At 36.7% G+C, this 16,791-nt stretch overlaps 1 protein-coding gene across 2 annotated transcripts in view; it reads left to right on the top strand.

Annotated features, from left to right (window-relative positions):
• Positions 1-16,791, top strand: part of raly (RALY heterogeneous nuclear ribonucleoprotein) — a 75,123-nt gene that overhangs the window by 3,731 nt on the left and 54,601 nt on the right. For both annotated transcript variants that reach the window (XM_056270544.1, XM_056270543.1), the window contains exon 2: positions 1,958-2,042. The gene's annotated coding sequence lies outside the window, so the exon portion shown is untranslated. The remainder of the gene's footprint in view (positions 1-1,957; positions 2,043-16,791) is intronic.

Genomic DNA, 16,791 nt, shown 5'->3' with positions numbered 1-16,791 from the left:
CAATTTCGGAGCGGCTAGCAATAGCAAGCTACCTTTAAAAGCGTTAGAAAACGCATGAACGCACACCGCCGGAGCAGATTCAGCCAAGCGTTAAGGAGAGACGGCGTTAAATTATCTCATGTCTCAAAGCACATAACATCACAATACTAAAGAACATAAACAACTTACAGAACTCTGACTTGTACCATCTGATTGCTGCAGGTTCATTTCAGCGTTGATAGTGTTGCCAGAGAACTGAGTCTGAGTACATGAACAGCTCCGGGTAGAACGTCACGGGTTGTCATCTCGTAATTACGGTTACGACATGGCCTGAACGCAGTATGAGCTCGTTGTTTTGGTTCAGGAGGAACTGTAAAATGTGGCTGCTGTTCGTTTCTGCCGTCTGTGACTATCTGTAGCCTTGCGGAACGCACTGATGTCGTGTGATGTCTGCGCGAGCAGGTGCGCTGACGTATGGAAATGCATACGCTAACAGGCAGGTAGGACATCCTATCATTGCATTTGGACTGAATGCAATGATTGGATGCAATTCTTTGGTCCTGAGACTTCCACAGAAGATAAATGTGCATTTTAAAAAATATTTCGACCACTTATATTATTGATTGCTATCAGGATGTGAAGAGAGTTTTGACCAGAATAACAGTGTTTATGAAAAAAATTGCCTACCCTACCTTTAACGCTAAATACTGTATATAGTCACCAAAATGCCATCCTCTAATGTTTGTAACATCACCATGGTATTTTTATGGTAAAGTTCTGCCAACCACAATGTCTTTTCATTTGTTTATTTATTCATTAAATAATTATACCATTTGATTCTAAATACTTGGCATTTCAACTTCAGTGTTTGATGTCGTCTAACATTTCTTTTTCAGTTAATGTTACTGACTGATGTTTTGGGAAGGATGCGTGGCGTCACTGTCAGTGCTTATTGCAGCAGGGGGCAGTGGCTGAGCACACGGGATATTGTATGACTGGAATGCTCCTCAAATGTCAGTGGCTGCCGCCACCCAAACAACTAATCCCACGATAAAGCCCCTGCGACACATTCAGAATTAAACATCAGAACTGTGCTTAGATTGATCGTCCTCAGCTTGAGTCTACATTTGGCTGGCCTTGATGTGAAACAAGCTTATGTTTGTCAGCATCTTCATGATTGAAATGATGGAATATCTCAAGTTACTCATGAGTTATGCTGTCAATGGAAGTTTCCATTAGGCGTGACTGGAAAAGAGGAGGCATATGATGAATCTCCAAGGGTCAAGAGAGAGACATTGGATTGAAAATGTGAAAATGTTTTTTCAATGGAAAATTCCATAGTAAAAGTAAAATTGCTTGTGAACTGGAGATTGTAAAACAAAATTTATCATGCTTTATTGTTACTCATACAAACCCTGAACCTTAACTATTTAAATCCACATTTCCTCACTGCGTTGCAGACATGATGAATGATGCCTCAAATCATGCAGCTTGTACTTAGTGATCAGGCTTGCTATTTTCACTTGGTGGGTGAAAAATTCGCATAGACCAGGGGTGTCCAAACCTGCTCCTGGAAGGCCACAGTCCCACAGTTTAACCTGCCTCAACAAACCTGCCTGGAAGGTTCTAGCATGCCTAGTAAGACCTTTATTACTGTAGCTGGTTCAGGTGTTTAATTGGGGCTGGAGCTAAATTCTTCAGGGCAGTGCCCCTCTAGAAACAGGATTGTATACCTCGCCCATAGACTCACATTGAGTCCCTCTTTTGACTTGTGCTAATAAGCAACCATTCAGAAAACCCTAGCAACTTTATCGCAACACCCTGATAACCACCCACATCATTGAGGCAGTGAGATCTGCACAAGAAGGCACAACTATTTTTTTAAATGTAATAAAAAAATGTAATATTTTTCTTGTGTTCTCATGTTCAGCTGCTGAAATCTTGCTACTTAAAGTATTTGCTTTGTTTTAAACTGCAGGATCCCTCATACACTCCAGGTCACAAGCGCTGGGACCAAGCAGCATATCCACATCCGTCCCCTGGTCACAGAAGAGATCTAAGAGGTATGTGCAACTTCGGTTCTCAGGCCTGAGTCTACAAACATAGACTGATCTGAGCATGTTTGATCTGAGCAGAGGTGTTAAAGTTCAGCGTTTACTGATAAATGTTAACTGGGCTTTTGTGCAGAACTCTCATTGTGCCCAAAGCAGCGTGCATGTTCTCTGCAAATCCAGAGAGGGGATTTTAAAGCCTCTACGTTTTTGATTTTTAATTGTTTTCTATGTAAACATGCACTAGATGGTCGCCTTTGACCGTTATACATTTTTTTAAAGAGGATGTATTATGCTGTTTTACATTTTTATCTTTCTTTAGTGTGTAATGTTGCTGTTTGAGCATGAAAAAGGTCTGCAAAGTACAAAGTCCCTCCAAAGGGAGTTACAGTATTCTCTACATCAGTGCGCAGTGTTTCTGAATTCCCTTAAACGCCTCGATTGTAGTCTTGAGTTTTCTTCCGAGAACGTACATGTCACAATATCCCTTAATTAAAATAATTCCCACCCAAGGCATGACATTTACAAAACATGCTCAAAGTGATTGACCTATGACGCCACACTGGTTCAGATGACCAATCAGAGCTCATTGCGCTTTTCAGAAGGAGGGGCTTCATAGAGACAGGAACTAAACAGAGCGTTGCAGACAGACAGGGACGAGAGGTGCTGTAACAATGTCAAATATGTGAAAAACATTGTCTTTTTTGAACATTCAATCATGAAAACCTATTCTAGTAGACCCCAAAAACTAAATCAAGACTTTGTTAAAGGGAATAATAGGTCCCCTCTAAGACGCCATGTCAAGCTAAAAGAAGTGCAACTTTCTCGACTCTACCTTCGTCTGCAATTAGATACTATTGTGTGGCATCTCGTGTTTTTAAAAGCAAAAATGTGTTCTATGTGAACAGAATTGCTATTGCTAAAAACTGGTTTGATGGAACTTTTAGTGGTTAGTTGATTTCCTTAGTTTGTGTTGAGGTGTTGATTTCAGTGGGTCTTCCATCATTGGTTTAGCACTCTAGTTATCTGAATTGGTTTGTCAGAATTGAAAGCATTGAAAGAATTGAAATTGAAAGATATTTAAAGGTGGTAAATATCAGAAAACCAGAATGCGCAAAATTATTCACAGAGAGAAGTTGTTTATGAATGGCAAAAAAAAAAAGAAAAAAAAGTGTGACTCACTCCTTAACTTTTTATGCTCTTTGCAAAGCCTATAGGGCAGTCACGAAGACGGGTGTAATTTCTCGGGACACCTATTTCAGTTATATCTGTCAGATTCAGTACAGCACATTTTATATGTGGTATTAAAAACCTTGCTTACAGCACCTTTAAAGTTTAATAGCCAAGGAATAAGGAAAGAAATATCACACATGAGATATCTGATATCTCAGTTGTTTTACCTGAACTGTAGATTAAAGGCAGTGCAAATGGCGAGTTTGCTAAAGTTTCCTTCTTTTTAAGAAGTTCTCATCTAAAGTCTCTATTGTAGAGTTTGCAATCAGTGTTCAGATATGAAATTTCAAGACCAAATAGCTATGCTATTCACGTTCATTTTTATAGCTGTTTAGTATTACAGTATGTCAACAGAGGTCTCATTTATGTCGATTTTCTATTTCTCCTTAGAAATATTAGGAGAGGTATCCGAGACAAAGTTGATACTAAAATGAAAAATTCCTATTCTTCTGAGCTGAGCAACCTTTAAGCAATAAAGTTGTCCATTTGGAGAGTTTGGACAGCATGTTTATACTTCTAGACTGCCTATATAAGTCAAACTGAAAGGGTTTTGTGTATGACATTTTGTGTATACAATCTGTGTAATTTCAGTAAATTTGTAGCTAATTAACTTTTCAATGCATGTATATAAAATCACTCTTCATTCAGTCACTAAACAGCAAACAATCTTGCAATCTTGAGAATATGATTTGCAAATTAGTTTTGAATGTGGGTGGGTTGAGTATTTTTAGACGAATGTGTATGTGAGCTAAATGTGTAAAGTCTTGAATGAGCATTAATTAGAGGAAGCACTGCAACAAGGTCGGTTTGGCATTTTAGACAAGAATGTCTGGAACGAGAGTCTTGATGAAAGTGTTTTGAATGGTAAATGTGCATCAGAGATGCAGTGAGCAGATCCTGGCAGTGATTCCAGCGTCTCTCTCTAATCAGCATCAGCTAAGAGAGGGCACGTGAATTATAGATTCACCTCTGTGAAAATTTCATGAAAATGTTGTTTGTGTGTTAAGATATGTCAAACATCGACCGCAACATTGGTCAGAGAGCATGGCAAATCTTGCTTACTAAGAGAGAGAGGAGGCTACAGAAAACCATACACTGCTTCACTTTAAATTAGCAGTCAGGATTCATTCATATCTATGGAAGGGAAGACAAGAACTTCTTTTGAAGTCAATTTCATGAGCTATTTCCATCACCTGCCTCACCAGGACTGCAATTAGGCCCATGCTTTGCCAATCAGACACAATTATGTACGTTTAGTAAAAGCATTTTTTTTTTAAGTAAAAACTAAATGAGCTTCCAGTGAATATATCTGATGTGTTTCATGTAAATGAGTAAGCCTTTCCTTGGAACGCTACCCACATGGGGGGCCTGCAGCCAGGGGTTAAATTGGGATTTTGGAGGTGGATGAAAGCATAATAACATATGCTACCGGTTAAGAGTTTGGAGTCAGTAGGATTTTCTTTCTTTTTTTAAAGAAATAAATTAATACTTTTATTTTGCTAAATGTATTTGCAAAAGTGATATTTACTGAAAAGTAACAAAAGATTACTATTTCAAATAAATGCTGTTCTTTTGAACTTTCTATTATTTGTATCACATAATTTGTATATTTAAATACATGAATATTCAAATGTAAATATTTTAAAATATATTCCAATAGATTATAAGTATATAATAATATTTCACGATGTTAATGTTTTTAAATAAATGTCTTGGTGAGCAGAAGAGACTTTTCTCAAAAGCCTTTAAAAAATCTTACCGACCTCAAACTTTTGAACGGTAGTGTATGTTAAAGCCTTTTGTTTATGACGTATGTACATATAGTGTGTTTACAGTAAAGTAAGGCACTTTTTGCATTAAAATGAACTTTAGTACCCTACAAATATTTCCTAGAAAAATGAACAACCCTAAACAGCATAATAAATAAACGCACTCATATGGATATACAAATATTTAATATACAAATAAGTCTATGGGGTATGTGTCAGTCTGGCTCAGTTTAACCCCGGCCTGTGGCTTATTTACAGAAGTGGTCTTGTTCATTGTACAAAGCTCATGGCAGTAGTCAATTTTGCTAGATGAAGAGAACATTTATTTGATGGATGGAATTCCAGTGAGCTTTAAGCCAAGTCATCTGTTTATTATATATTGCTGGGTGTTTTTCTATCAATAATAAATGTTCTTTTCCTGCAGTATTTGCTGAAAGGAATATTTTCTATATAAGAAGGCCTGACCTCTGCCATGAGTTATGGGTTAATTTAGGCTTCCTCTCTCTCTCTCTCTCTCTCTCTCTCTCTCTCTCTCTCTCTCTCTCTCTCTCTCTCTCTCTCTCTCTCTCTCTCTCTCTCTCTCTCTCTCTCTCTCTCTCTCTCTCTCTCTCTCTCTCTCTCTCTCTCTCTCTCTCCCTCTCTCCCCTCTCTCCCTCTCTCTCTCTCTGTGTGTGTGTGTGTGTGTGTGTGTGTGTGTTTAGTGATGTATTACACAGAGACTGTACCCCACTATCTCTCACTCTTTGCACCAGCTTGTCTAAAAAACAGAAAACACAAACATTTCTAATGAAATATTAAACATTCTGGCACCTAACTAGAATTGCTGCAAGTGTTCGACTTTATAATAAGGACACAATTTGCACAAATATTTGCTACATTCCTGTGTAATAATCTGATAATTTCGATTGGAAATCACTTTTACTTTTTTTTTTTTTACTTTTTTTTTTTTTTTTTTTTTGTGATAGGTGCGTGGGAAAAAACACCAACTAAATAGGTAAAAAAAATCAACAAAAAAACAAGGAACTCCCACACACTATCAGTAGTTGCAAATGAGTATCAACATTTTATTAGCAACGTTTCGGTCTGATGAAGGTCGTGAGACTGAAACGTTGCTAATAAAATGTTGGTACTCATTTGCAAGTACTGATAGTGTGCGGGAGTTCCTTGTTTTTTTTGTGGATTAGAGATGGTAAATGCAACTCACAGTATGACTAGTTCAAGTTCTCAAAGACATCAGAAGTATCTTATGTAAAATAACAGCACTTAGAGATACGTTTGAGAGTGTCACGACCTTTCCACATTTGAACCTCATCTGCCAGAGGCCATCAAAGATTGTCAACCTGTCTTGCAAAGTTTTTCATCTTTGTGACAATATTGTTTTTGTTGTTGTTTTGGCATGTTAAAATTTGATTCTACTGCATGAAGCAAAATACAGAATCAAAAATACATGTTTTCATATTATATGCTGTGCTTAAAGTCTAAAGAAATAATCGGCATTACTCTCTACTTTGCCTATACTGTAGGTCTACTGCTTCTGAGGAGGGTTTATTTCCTACAAAAAAAAAAAAAAAAACATGGCTCCAGTAATTTCACATGAGTTTTAGAAGAGATCAGGGACAATCTGCATGGTCTGCACTCAAATCAAATATTTCTAACCAAGTTATCTAAGCTATACGTTGTTCACAGTTGTATAGCTCTTTACTCTTAATGTACTGTATGTCAACAGTGGACTCATTTGTTTATATTTTTATTTCTTCCCAGAATAATCTAAGACAAATTTGATGTTTTAATGAAAGTAAATGAACTGACATCTCAATTATGTTTAAACAGTATGGCCTGGTTTCACAGACAGGGCTTAGATTAAGCAGGGCTTAGGCCTTAAGTAGCTTTTATAAACGTGTCTTAGAAAAAAAAAACATTACTGGTGTGCATCTTGAGACAAAACAGTGGCACTCACATTTTTTTAAGATACACCAGTGCAAGTTGCTTTCAGTTAAAACAGCTCAAACGGGGGTAAGTCTCCTGAGCTTCAAAAGAGCAATCTCTGAGCAACAAAACATTGTACATATGCACAGCAAAAATGCAGTAACATGCTACAGTGACTTATAACATTAAATAAATGCTAAAAGCTGTGATTCAATTTTGGGTGATACAATTGAGATGCATTGTCCATGCTTTATCTTGCTTAGTGAATGCATTACTGCCAAGCTCTGGTGGGGGCACATTCATGTCAGGTTCTATAGTTCATGAGTCGTTGCTCGTACCCCTCGGGGTCAAGCTTTTGAATTAATGAAGGAACCCTTTGCTGCTACAATATGATGTCTGACTAGACTTTTGCCACTGCATGCCAAAAAACCTTCAGTCTCTCGCTGCTTTCATCTCTTATTGGGCAAGCTTATTGTCTGTGACTATAACACATACGGCAAAACATAGATTTTTTTAGATTATGAAAAATATTTCAAAATATGCAAATATATTTGAATGTATTATTACATTGAAAGGTTAAGAGGGAAGTGAAATCGTAGTGTTAGTAACGTTCTTTACTAGGAATAATGTTCTATAGAGGTTAAAAGAAACTGCTTCAATGCTGAGTCTTTGTTTCTGTTTTTTATTGACTTTTTGTTGGCACAGCCCAAGTCATATCCCATCATGCCTTTCTTCTCTTCATTGTGTCATCTTGTCTGAACCAATTTGGCAAAGAATGGAGCATTACAAGCTTTTATTGTGCATCAAATAAAAGCTTGCTTTGCCGTCTTCAGTATCGAACATGTTGGAAGCCCACTGTTGTCAGTCAGCTTCAGCGGGGCTCAGAAGTACACAAGCCCTCCATTTTCTCCAATATCTGTAGCTCAGGCCTAATCAGGCATGACTGATCCTTGAATCATTTACAAGAGGAACCGTTCCATCGCATGGAATTCTTTTTTTTTTTTTTTTTTTTTTTTTCGCCTGCTTGTTTCTGCCAACAAACAACATGCACTGATGAAGAAAGACCTTAAGCTTCACATCCAGAAGAGCTGCTTATATGGTCTTGGGTAAGAAAGGATGCATCAGTGTTCAATCCCTGTCTTTGGCACACAGATTCATTTCAGGATATTCCAGATGAGATGCGTATTGAGCTTTAAAATCTCTTCTCTTCAGGAACATGAACCTTGGGTCTTCAGATCTCAGACTTTGCTGCTTTCTGTCTGGTTGCAGGGTCATTTCTCTTCTGCAGTACCTTTTGAAGTCTGTAACTCGTGAATATTTAATATGCTTTTGTTTTAAATTCATTAAAATGGTATATCAGACTTTCAGGAATACGATCTGGTCAAGCTCAGACACTTAAATGGTATAATAAGGTTGTAGAGCATATTTTTGTATTATTTATATTAATGCATTATTTGAGGATTATATAGCTTATAGATTAATTAATTATACAATATAGCAAGAATAATTGATATCATGAAGGAACTGTTTTTGTTAAGATATCAAGGACACAGTAAAAACGTATTTACCAACTAAAACAATATTTGCGAGAAAACATGTTTTGTTTGAAACATTTTTATTAGAGAAAAGGCTAATTAATTGCCAATTATTCACAGTATTTGCAATGTTTTATTTATCTGTTTATTAATCGTATATTCACTTAATTGTGATATCCACAAAAAATTTTTTTTTTAAATATTGTATCCAGGACATTAAGACATACACGATGAGGACATAGTGAATGTGGTTTGTCTGACCGTTGTAGTTCACATTAGTTTTCATGACATTTGCAAAATGTGAACATTTTAATTATGAACAGGTAGTAAAAAATGTGTAATTTTGAGTAAATTGGCCATCTGCAGTCCAATCCTAAATTGATTTGGGAATAGCACATTACATCAGTGCAGAAAAACATTTACCTCTGTCCTCAGGTATAGCGTGTAATCCTGAAGGAGAATGAACGAGTGTGTGTTGCTGTCCTGTTATCACTAGTGGCTGTATCTGATAGGAAAATCACCACTTAATGGGAAGATAATGTGTCAATTAATTCTCCCTTAATGGCAGCGGAAAAAGGTGAAAAGAAAAGAAGATAATTGTGTTACTTTGGGCTCATCTCCTTTGTCCTTGTCAATGCAAAGACATCCAAGTCATGTGTATCTGCTGTTGCTACTTGGATAGACCTGTTGATTTATTTTCTTCTTCGTGAATTGCTTATTATAAGCATTGGTGCTGGGGCATGTCTAGCTGCTCCTCGATCAATTAAAGCAGTCTATTGTTTTATATAGAAGCTTTCAACTCTGATGACTTTGGAAGCAGCATTTTTGCATTACTTTTGATTACTATTGTGTATCATATTTTCAACTTTTCCTTTAAATATGCTTTAAAGATTATTTCAGTAGTTCACTTTTACTGCATAGCAAATGTATTTTTACAAGCCAATCACAATCACCTTGCATTTTTACTTTAGCACAGTAAAGTTTGGAAGAGTCTAGAGATGCCACTTAAAAACAGATGTAAGTATTTATTGTTTCTGGTTCCTGGAATAGGTCCTGAACTTCATGGTCACAGAAACTGTCTCTAGGTGTAATTATTCTATTCTTTTCCTCTTGAATGGATAATTGGTTACTTGACCCTTAGAGGTCTCCATTCTGAAGGGTTCCTTGAAAAGAGTCCTTCCAAATGAGGCTCATGGTTAGTACAACAGCCTTCCATGACATGAAAATGAACAGTGAATGAGAGAGATGTAATTGAATTTGATTCATTTTTTATGAAAATTATTTCAAAATTCAATATCTGCTTCCATGAAATGGCTGAAGGTAAAGCTTCAGAACTAGTCAAAGGGAATTTCTTGTTAAATGTTAATATGATTATTGAAGAATAAGACTTTGAGTCTGTCCGCCACTCTGCCTTTTGAATGCTGTACAGGCTTAGAGATGTAAAGATGTGATGTTAATGAATTTTTTTCTACTTTCCTTGCTAATAGTGATTCTTCACCTTATGAAATCACGTCTGCATCTTTGAAAGTTTGATGTATCCCATTGATATACTCAGCTGTTATTTGAATACATTTTTGAGTAAGACTTGCACGATGGAAGTTTCTGCATAATATCATAACATCTCAGTGGAGCATTTTTTCAGTCTGCCTTTTACCGTGATAAATCTGAGCGTAATCCAGCTAGCACATCTTGTACCCTACAGCATTTACACTTAGCTTCTTTTAATGAGTGTCTCTAAGGGTTTCCACTAATCCCGGTTAATCTTCTTTAATGGTGTGATGCATCCAATAACTAATTCAGCCTGCAGGACTGGATACCCAGAGGGGCCACGTATTGGACCACAAACATGGGGAACTTAGGAAAAATCTGGGGCAAGTACTTTGGATCCACAACTTCCATTTGAGAAAAGCATTCATGTGCATTGAAAAGCTGAGCTTGGAAAAGGTGGATAGTCCTGATAGACATGGAAATGTCATGCATTTGAAACATTAGATATTTTAGATGCCGAGACGTTGTAAAACCAGCATTTTGGTTGGTGAATCTGGTCCTGCAACATTTATCCAGGGATGCTTCTCCAGAGCTCCTGTACTAGACGTCTCTGGCAAGCTCTGAAATGGCTGTGGAATACATGAATTACAGATGTTTTCACTTTCTCGTTTGACTGTCTCTGATGATATGTCATTGCACATTCTCCTGTCAAGCATTCTGTTGCTCAATTAAGTCCTTAAGTCAGGATGTCAGACATTCCTTTACTGAACCTTTCAAGCATTGAATGACACTTAGAGACGACTTGGCACATGCTCTTGATACCATAATTGATAGGTGCTGCATGTATGAAGACACCTTTAAAAAATAATGAGCAAAATTGTTCGTGTCAGACGCTTTATTTAGTCATTCTTCACACCCTTTTCATTAGCTCCAATTGAGATATCACTGCCGTCTTTCATACTGTCCTGTAACTTGGGGTGAAGTCAAAAATGCAATCTTGACCCATTTATAAACTCTGTCAATTGAAAGCTCACAGTTGGCTTGGCTAATGAAGCAAGAGGCCCTGGAGGAGCTTTATCTTCATGCATGTGCATGTTGTTATTGAGTGTGAATTTGATAACTGAGTCATACATTTAAATAAGACTATGGAAATCAACATCTAAGTGACGGATTCAGAACAGTGCCTCGTTGCTTTTCTCCTTAGATCTTAGTCCCACACACACACACAAACAAAAAAAAAGTTTTAGTAAAGGGTTTACAGTGCAATGCCTGGAGAATGTTTTTACTTTTGCCATGCCATTGCAGAACATTTTTAAGCTCTAAAGCTCTATGCTGCTTCAAAAACAATGTACTAAGCCCTTTTTGACTAATAGCTTACTCTTTATATATGTGTGTGTGTGTGTGTGTGCGTTTGTGATATATGTAATATACATACTAATATCCATGATAAATGAAAGACCAAAGATGTTCCTGCAAAGCAAGAGGGTCTTTGCTGAACTTTTATTTTTAAGAGTGAATTGGTCTTTGAAGGAGATGTTCTCTATGAGATCTACAAGAGTTTAATAACAGGACATGCTAATTTAAAAAAAAAAAATCCAATAGAGAGTTAGGGTGACCTTGGCAGAGTGGGTGAAGGTGAAATATTGTCAGCTTTGTGCCAGTGACCTTTCAGCAATTTTCAAGTGTTTGGATCAGCTAGAATATTCAAAAACAGTTAGCATCAGATTAGAGGGGCAGAGTGATCCAGACGAGTCCCGGTGGCAAGTTCCGACACTGAAATGTCACAGGCCAAGGGGTTCGGAAATGTGGATGGTGAGGTATTTTTAGATTGACGAGTCGGAATTAGCACTTTCCTTCAGCAAGACGCGGAAGTACACACCAGCTGATAAGAGACTGAACTTGCTGCACTCTATGTGGGCTTTTATGTGTTTTATTGTCAATTATGTTTGATGGAAAGGCAGGTATATAGTCCCCTCACCATATGGCTGGTGGAAATGGAATTGCTGTGTGGATGTCACATTCATTGCTTAAACTGGATTTGTTCAGCCGACCAGCTTGTAGAGATACCACCCCACCCCCCTTCGGCCTCATACACCTCTTAAGGAGAGTCAGAATCCATGTTTCACTGACTGTTTGACTGCTTCACTGAATGGATCTCAGAGGCCATTGCGCGTATATCAGACTCCACATAATATTGGCGTTATGACAGCTGCACTAAAAATGACATTACCAGTTGTTATCAGTTACCAGTTGAGTTATGAAGGATTGGGATCTAATTCACCAGCATTACTACACTGGAGTACAAAATGTTCCCAATTGTATAAAACATTTATATTGCTTAATTTTAATGGAACAGATCATCCAAAAAATTAAAGTTCTGTTCCTCACAGAAGCTGCCGTATGACTTCAGAAGACTTAGTAATATATCACAAATAATATGGACTCCATTTATAGGCCTTTTTTCAATTATGGAGCTGAACTGACCCTGTCCACATGCTTTCACTGTCAGAAAGAAAGTCATATGAGTTTGGAGAAACATGAAGATGGGTAAATGTTGAAAGAATCATTTACACTTTTATTTTTGTCTGAACTATTCCTTCAAGATTTTCTTCAAGCCGTTCATTTTTTATTTTATTTTTGTGGCTGACATTTCTGCTTGTTTCAATTATTCTTGCCAAGTCATTTTTGCTTTCTCAGTTGATGCTACATTAATTTTGCTTTATAAATTTTTCTACTTGTATTTATAGTGTTTTTGCCTGTTTCAAGATGTGACTGACTGCATATCGACCAATTTGTACAGAACTACTAGTTCATGCATGTATTTTTTTATGCTCACCTGACCATAAATATGTCAGCATTTGAAAAATGTGTTTTTCCCCCAACATAATTTATCTAAAAATAACATATATGATATATTAATATATATATATATATATATATATATATATATATATATATATATAGCTTTTTTATATAGATATTATGTTTTTATTTTTAAAAAAAACAAGACAGAAGCTAATTAAAAATAGTATTTTTGCAGTCCTCTTCCTTCCATCTTTCTGCTCTAGTCTCAATCTGTCTCTCAATTTTCATTTCTTGGCCACATTTCTCTTATGCAATGCATCTTAATAAAGATATAATACCCGGAGTGAAATGCATTTAACTTGGGAGTGAAAAGCAGCGGTGGTCATGGAAAACATGTACTGCTAAATATATCAGATAATAAATAGCAATCAGATGTTTTCATCCCATCCATAGAAGCTTCTTTCTTTTCTTTTTATTGAATTCTGTGTTTTTCTATACAAGCAGACTTCAAGGACATCCTAGGCTTTATGTATAGTATTTCTTTCATTAAAACTGCACTGATCTGCAATCCTGCATTTTCTATGGCTGCAACCGTAACCGTAATGGCTTGGCAGTGTCTTGCGCTACAACTCCAAAGGGATATTTATTTTCAAGATTTCTTTATTATCCATTTGATTATTCTTTACAATTTAGTTATATTGATTTTGTGTATGTATGTATGTTTGTTCATGAATGTCCACCTGCACTTTAAAGTTTATATATTTAATTTCAGATCGTTTTCAGAATTTTTCTATTATTATTTTTGCTATAAATTGCCAGCAATACTTTTTTGTCTGAAGACAATGTGAGCGATCTTTACCCATGCAGAAATCACGTGCACAGTGCTGGATGTTCTGGTATGTTACTGGTCTAAGTCAAAAGTGCCAAAACATCAAGTCTTTGACATATTCCGGTCTCTAGATATGTGTCTGGTATCATTCAATGTAAATCTATGGACATTTTTGGCTAGATTTATGGTCTGCCAATAGTGAACCTTTCCTTTACTGCTGCTGTTACGCCAAATATTTTGTATTTATTCTAAATCTAGACATGTATTTGTGTGGTGTGTTTGTTTGGAAGCAGGGCTTGCTTGCCTTTATCCATGACATTGCATTTTACGCTTTCATTTGAAAGATTCAGTGATGATTTTCTATTACATAATGAGGTATGTTGTACTGACAGATTACATGTAAACAAAAGCTGGCATATGCACATTTAAACGGCCCATTCCAATCAGATCATATTCTATGGTATATGAATGAAACTATCATACTGTTCGTTATCTACAGCAAACCATACTGGAAGAATTAAGCTAAACTCCAAAGGCCTTTGATGTGTGAATCCTCCCATAACCCCCCGCCCCCCCCCCCCCCCCCCCCCCCCCCACCACCAAAAAAAGTCAGACTTCCATTTTATCCCTTTTTTGTTGTTGTTGCTGTTTATTTTACGTAATTTAATCATGTATCAAAATGCAATCATTGAGAGTAATAGGAAAATAAATAATAAATAAAAATATCTAGACGCACTGCAGTAGTATACATTTTAAGAATAAAAGTGTTTATTTCTCATTAGAATAGTCAAAATGCACAAAACATTAATGTTCTTTAAAAACAGGCTTCGTTTTCTTTATGGAAAATATAATTTCTTATTTGTCTTATGATTTTGGGAGCATATGAACCAAACCATGAATTTTTTTTTGTTTTTTACCAAAAGAACAAAACCCTATTCAAGTTGTGCATTTGGGTCTGTATTTTACTGCACTGACATATTTTAATAGGAAAATAAAATGACATATTTGAAGGAAATTGCCATCCACCAATAGTACAACATTTTCATTCAACCATATTTAATGTTTTCAAAAGAGAGATCAAAGGCTGCCCATTTTTTTAATTTATGTCAAGAGGAAGAATTTTGTAGAAAGTTGGAGGCTTGTCTGAGAAATAAGTGCACTTTGTCATAACTGTGATGATTTATAAGGGCTAGATTTATGAAGTCACAACGCTTCAGTGCTGTGTCACATCTGTAACGTTTTAAAGATTGTTTATATCATAATAATTATAAATGCAACTAACTAGAAATGTTCTATACACAGCCAAATATGTTCATTCGTATTATGATCAACAACTTATCTTCCTTCTTTGCTCTGTGCAACCATAATAATGTGTTATGGACGTGATGGTTACAGACGCTTCGTATTAAATCATATGCATAGCCATAGCGATCGGCCCGGCGTGCATGTTTACCACGTTGATGATTACTGATATACTGTGAAGGCCTAGTGCTGTGATCTGTTTCAGGTTTACCGTATCATAACATTTTAGAAATTCTGTCATGACAACTCTCGGGAGATTGGTATGGTAATAGACATTGGCATGGTAATGGATATGGCAATGTTAATGTATTTGGTCTTGGCGGAATAGATCTGCTGCGGCTGCAGAGCGAGTACAGAGACTTGTTACTACCAATACATTCACAGACATGCTGCTGCTGTACATGATTTACCCCCGTAGCAGATCTATACAGGTGGAGCTGGGGAGGGTGGAGGGTTTCTGAAAAATACTGCTAACAGGAACAAACCGGTATTTGTTTGAATGTTGAGCCGCAGCTCATTGGAGGCTAATATTCAACAATAATATTGCTCTGCCTGCATTGACACTATTATACAAGAACTGAACTGAGCTGGACGATGATATCACGGTTTACTCCAGAGCGGCTATGTACAAAAATGAAACATCACTTAACTTACTTAAAGGGGTCATATAATGGTACATGCACTTTTTCAAGTTGATTGTACTGAAATGTGTGTTGGCAGTGCCTGTACACAACCATCATATAATGATAAAAATCCATCCAGTGTTTTTGTTTTAATCTCCTTATATGTTTTCCCCTGCCTCAAATCGAGCCGTTCTGCTGTGTGACGTCACACGCTCGGAAGCCCCTCCCACGATTGTTGATTGACAGCAGCGTTTCAACACAGACCCGCCCTCGCTCGTGACCCAGCTGTCAATCATAGTCTGCGCGGACCGGCGCGGTCATTGTTGATATGCTTGAGCTGTCTATGAGCAGAATGGCGTCTAAGCGATTGTGGTGTTCTGTTCTTGGGTGTAATAACGAACACAGCAGTCATTTTAATGTTCCTAAATCCGAATGCTCTCATGTTTGCGTGAATCATTTCACACACCAGACTGCTTTATAAACGAGGGTCAGTATAAAGCTGGTTTTGCTAAGAAGCTGCTCCTGAAAAAAGGATCTGTACCAACTATTCATGTTCCTGCTGAACCTCTAGAACAACTGAAGTGAGTGTAACGTTTTATTAAACTTTATATTAATATTTATATCTTTGCAAATTGCTAGCTGCATGCTTCACAATGAATGCGTCTAAGGTTTACACTCAGGGTACATTACGGCATGTTTTCTATGTACGACGTTTTCAATATAATTCATAATCCCACGTTTATACTAAACAACGCGTTATGGTTATTGTGTTATAAACGGTGTACACACAGAACAGAGAGGCGGGGTGAGCACAGCTCATGATCATTTAAAGGCATATGCACTGAAACCAGAGCTGTTTTTGACCAGGTAAAAGAACTGTTTTCTTACAATACTAATGAGAATTTTTAATTAAAGTATATTACAAACTTTTAATTTAGACCCTAAAGAATCATATTAGCTTGTACAAAAATGGCATTATATGACCCCTTTAAGCTGGACTGTGAAGCTATTTTCTTCAGGAAACAAACTTTTTTGCATTATTTTCCTGTTATCTCTGTAAAGCTGCTTTGAAACAATCTGTATTGTAAAAAGCACTATATAAATAAATGTGACTTGATGCAACAGCAATCAGCTGTGAGTTTCATGCCAGAACTAGGTAATTCATTTATTCTAATAACATTTTAGAAATGACATTCTAATATCAGAGAGAACATAATGCGGATTTAGTCTACAGATCGCTACAATGTTATT

This window comes from Rhinichthys klamathensis, unplaced genomic scaffold (assembly GCF_029890125.1).
Source record: "Rhinichthys klamathensis goyatoka isolate OS25496 unplaced genomic scaffold, OSU_Roscu_1.1 h1tg000303l_1, whole genome shotgun sequence".
In the NCBI taxonomy this organism is placed as follows: Eukaryota; Metazoa; Chordata; class Actinopteri; order Cypriniformes; family Leuciscidae; genus Rhinichthys; species Rhinichthys klamathensis.
Note: the sequence above shows the minus strand (reverse complement) of the source record. Positions and strands in the feature narration are given on the sequence as shown.